Genomic DNA, 5,229 nt, shown 5'->3' with positions numbered 1-5,229 from the left:
AAGAAAGCAAGCTGAGAAAGCCATGGGGAACAAGCCAGTAACCAGCACCACTCCATAGCCTCTGTATTAGCTCCCGCCTTTCCTGAAAGATGGAGAAGAGAGTTTATTTGGCTTACACTTCTATAGCACTGTTCAGCATCAAAGGAAGTCAGGGCAGAAACTCAAGCCTTACAGGCTTGCCTACAATCTGATTTATAGAGACATTTTTGCAATTGAGAATCCCTTCTCTCAGATGACTTCAGATTGTGTCAAGTTGATGCAAAACTATCCAACATGATGTCAAAGACATGGTGCATATTAATAATTCAAAACAGGAAGATTGTAAGTCCTAGACTAGCCTGTGTTACATAGGGAGACTTTTTAAAAAAAGCATAATTTATTAATATACAAGGATAGTAGCATAGATAATGCCACAGTGACATCATACTGTCACTTAAGTACACTCTGTGCAGCCACTTAAGAGAGTCACCTGAGGACACATTCTCCGGGTGAGTCTATCTTGTCATCACCCTCATTGTCAGTTTGACTGGTTTAAGAATCACTGAGCTGACACACCTATAGTGTGTCTGTGAAGAGGTTTCCAGTGTGTATGGTGTGTGTGTGTGCTCAAGTATATTGTGTGCCCGTGTTTGAAGGCCAGAGGCTGGCACTGAGTGTCTTCAATCACTTCACGTTATTTTTTGAGACAGGGTCTCTCACTGAACCTGGAGCCCTGCAATTCAATTAGATTGTCTGGCCAGCAAGCCTTGAGGATCCCCCTGTCTCTGCCAGGTTTACAGATGTATACCACTATATGTGGCTTTTAGTGGGTGTCAGAGATTCGAACACAGGTCCTGATGCCAAGCACTTTACCTACTGAGCCATCCCCCAGTCCTGGGAACACTGGCCTTGACTGTAAATCCATAAGGAGGATATATCAAAAGGTCATTTCCCACTGTGCGTGTTGCCCACCTGAAATCCCAGCACTTGGTAACCAGAGGCAGTTGAAGGTCCCTCTAGGCTACATAATGAGTTTGAGGCCAGCCTGGTCTCCATAAGATCCTGTTTCAAAGAGCAAAGCCCAGGCTAGTTAAATGGTTTTGGTGGTAGTGCTTGTGCACCAAGCCTGAAGACCTGAGTTTATTTAACCTTCGGAATCCACATGGTGAAAGGAGAGAACCAACTCTCACAAACTGTCTTCTGACCTCCACACATGCACCGTGGTACACTTGTATAAACACACACACACACACACACACACACACACACACAGAGACAATTTTTTTGATATTTTACTGGGAGGCGTAAACATAACAGTAATCTTGGTGCTTGAAAAACAGAGGCAGGAGGATTACTGGGAGTTCAACCTCATCTACATAGCCAAATGTCAGGCCAGTTAGGACTACATAGTGAAATCCTATCTCAAAAAATAAAAATAAAACATAATAATGACAATTTTTTTCAGGTTGAATAATATTCTATTGTGTAGATCTGTTACAGTTTATATTTAAAGGGACTTTAAAGGGACACCAGCAGAAACTCATTGACTTGTGACAGTGGGCCAGTTTCTTCTCCTTTGGAGTTGGGGTGCAACTTCCTCAGCTCTCAATTAAGACTGTGTAGCAGTGTTACCTTTTAAGATCTACCTGAAAATAACATTTCCTGAGGTGACTGGTTCAAAAAGTGAGGTGACTGTTTATACTGTGACATACTGTGCAACCATTCTAAAGGGCAGGGCGGAACCTGCTGGAACAGAGCACCCTCTGAGCCACGCCCAATATGGGATGGCCAAGATAATTGCACAATCACATGGCCATTCACTGAACAAGGCAATGTTGGCACTTGTATTTTGTAAGACTTTTACTGTAACTGTGTTATATAATATGAAGTATATTTACATATGGTAGTATATTTGTACATATTACATATGCTTGTATGTTTTTCACTGTATGTGCCTGAAAACACTTTGAAAGAGTTGACAGTGTAGCCAGGTTTGATGGCACATACCTGTAATCCCAAGACTCAGGAAGCTGAGACAGAAAGACTGATAGTTCAAGGCTAGCCTGAGCTACTTGTGAGGACTCTTGTCTAATGCCTCACTTGTGTTGCCCCTAAATGTCTGAAAGGTGTCTGGAAGCAATACCTGTGTGCCCAATGTGTAGAAGCCACCCACATGTCCATCCTCAGGTGAACAGTTATACAAACCGGGACAGAGCCACACAATAGGATCTTCTACAGCCTGAAAAAGATGGTGATGATGATGGTGACGATGATGGTGATGATGATGACGGTGATGATGATGGTGATGATGACGATGACAATGATGGTGATGATGGTGACGATGATGGTGATGATGATGACGGTGATGATGATGGTGATGATGACGATGACAATGATGGTGATGATGGTGACGATGATGGTGATTGTAGCCTCCCCTCCCCCAGCCTTAAGATTCCACTGTTTACATCAGGATGGAGCTTGCTGCTCAATCGTTCTGCCACGCCCACTGCTGGAACCTGCCATCTTTCTGTTCCGGAGCCATACACATGGTCACCCTGCTACTGGACCCCAGGATCATTTGGCGGGAATCAGGCTCCCTTCCCCTGCTTCATAGCTGCGTACAGAATAGTAAAATTGAGCTTTGATCAGAATGACTGTTTTAGCTGCATTTTTTTCTCGCCCGCCTAGCCCTTCTTCTCTTCCAGGTTTATAAGATGTCTTTCCAGCCTAGAACCCAAACATGTGGTCGGCTGGCTGGACACAACATTTGGCGCCCAACGTGGGGCTGAGATACGGCAGAGGACATTTGGAAAAAACACTGCTGATTTGGAGCTCCATAGAAGAAGAAAATAATTAAAGGAAATTCATACCAGAGAAGGTCGGTATGGGCTAAGTTGAAACAGCGTTAAACCCAAGCACTAATTCACTTAGGTTTGGCAGTGAGGTTTATCAGGGACTAGGAACTGTTAGGCGGTTAGCTGTAGCTCTCAGAAGCTACATTTTTAGGCGTGAGAAAAGAAAGGGTTTATTAAAAGGAAATTTATAATCAGGTGGATTGCCACAGTTAAAAAAACTGCATCATGCGGGAGGAAAATGTCCCAAAAAGCAGAGAGAAATTTCAGGAGTGCCATGCTTTGTTCTCTCTGGGCCTTATAGGAGAAGTAGTACTGTGTGCCCTTTTGTGTCCTGTCTAATGTCTGGTGCACCAATCTGTTCTCGTGTTCAATTCATGTATGTTCCTGTCCAGTCTGTATGAATGAATGTTCTATGTTTTATGTTGAATAATAAAGATGGTATAAAAAAACTTTATCTGCAAAGCCGAGAGCTGCCATGTGCTTCATCCAAAAAACAGACACATGGCAGGAGGGTCCCTGCTGGAAAAACTGTTTGTTTTAGAAAAAAAGGGCGAGTCTACAGCCTCTTAGTTTCGGAGTAAAAAAGCTGATAAATTGTTCGTGACTAATGTGTTTGACAAATGATAAAGTGCTTTTATTCTATGATTGTAGCTAGAAAAATTAATATTCTCTGATTGGTCTAAATGTAACTGCTTCATTTGGTTCCTTTTTATTGGTAATGTGATCTGCGTGTTTTCACAATCAGCTCATAAGTTGTTGGTTAAGATTAATAATTGTTACATTGCTACAGATGGTTAGTGTTAAATTTGATAACTCAAGTTTAGAGTCCTTCCGACACGTGACACGTGGCATAAGGCAGGCCAAGAGGCTGGGTCTCTAAAGATATTTCTAGTTTAGATAATAATTAATGTGGTTCCTATCCTAAATAGTAAAATTTAAGATAAGATTTAAAGCAATGCCTCTTTATTAAAGCATTAAAGCTTACATGTATTCATAGGTATTAATTGGCAGCCAAACTTCGTAATATGATAGTAATGCTTTTAATATTGATTTTAAAGATAATAAATTGTTTTAAACTTGGGTTTTGCTTTCCCAAGGTTGTAGATATTATCCTAACGTTGCAAAAGAAACTTGAAAATTATGGTTAAAACTGCCAGTGTTCCATTGACTGCAGCTTGCAGTTTGATTGCAAATTTAAGATTTTCTACTCACCAATATATTGTTAATTAAGATTATTACAAGAGTAATCATCTTATGAGAGCGCGAATACAGCTCATTTCTTACAAAACTGGGACAGAGTTATCTAGCTATGTTTGTCTTTGTGCATAGATTAGACTCTCAAACAATCAGTTTGGCTATAGTTTCTGCCTGGCAAGAAAGTGCAGTATGGGCAATTTTTTCACAACACTAAAGTTGTGAAGAACGTTTTAACTGTAAGTCATCTTAAAAAAGAGTATCAAAAATTAGAGGCATAGACAGTTGAATTGTTCCTCTAGAATCGGTCCTTATTGCAGGAGGACCAAAATGCTCATATTAAAAAATATTTTACGTTTGCGTCAATGCAGGGCTCAGGGGAGCCCCAAAGCGGCTTGTGGCCTTCTTGTGTTTGCAAACCGTGCCTGAGAAGGTTTTTCCCTGTGTTCAAGGAAATTTCTTTTTAGCTTTGTTGCAAATCTATTCAGATGTTTAAGATAATGCTTAAATTCAAAGATTTTTGCTTCTAATAAACTGGTAATCACTAGAAAATTTTGCCTCTAGGTATTATGTAAGAAAAAAATTTATTGTCTCTGCTTCTATATAAGAAGCTAAGAGTTTGAATCTTTCAGTGTATATTGTTTCCTAAGTGGAAAGTATTTTATTAACTAATGATTCTCAAGGGAAGTTTACTTAAATCCTTGCTCTCACCCAAAAGATTCAGAGATAATATCTTTTTATTACTTAGGGTTTTAATTTACTACAAAAGGTTTTACAAAAAATAAAGCTTTTATAATTGTTATTAATTATATTCATTGGTAATTAAATATTAGCTGTGCCCAAGACAATTCTTTGGCCAGAAAAAACATTATTGTAAAGTCATTTTTCTCATCCTCCCAGCCGATCATTGGCCCACGTGGGCCCAGCTAGTTGCCAGCTGCTGTGGGGCGGAGCCTTCAGACACACAATTTCCCCTGTTTCAGCACAAATAACCTAATTGTGTGCTGTAGATGTTTTAAAATGCTGAACAATCAAACCTTAATTTGTATATTAATAGTCAATGCTATATCTCAGAGCTCACAATTGCTTAAGATTGTTCGTCCCTCAGTTGTTATTAATTCTCAAATTTGCAATTGTTTATGCATATACAACTCATAGAAAAAAATGCTGTCCTTTTAAGAAGGCAGTTTTTAGACATTTA

This window comes from Mus caroli, chromosome 11, assembly GCF_900094665.2.
Source record: "Mus caroli chromosome 11, CAROLI_EIJ_v1.1, whole genome shotgun sequence".
NCBI classification, from domain to species: domain Eukaryota; kingdom Metazoa; phylum Chordata; class Mammalia; order Rodentia; family Muridae; genus Mus; species Mus caroli.
The sequence above is the reverse complement of the archived record's forward strand: the minus strand, read 5'-3'. Positions refer to the sequence as shown.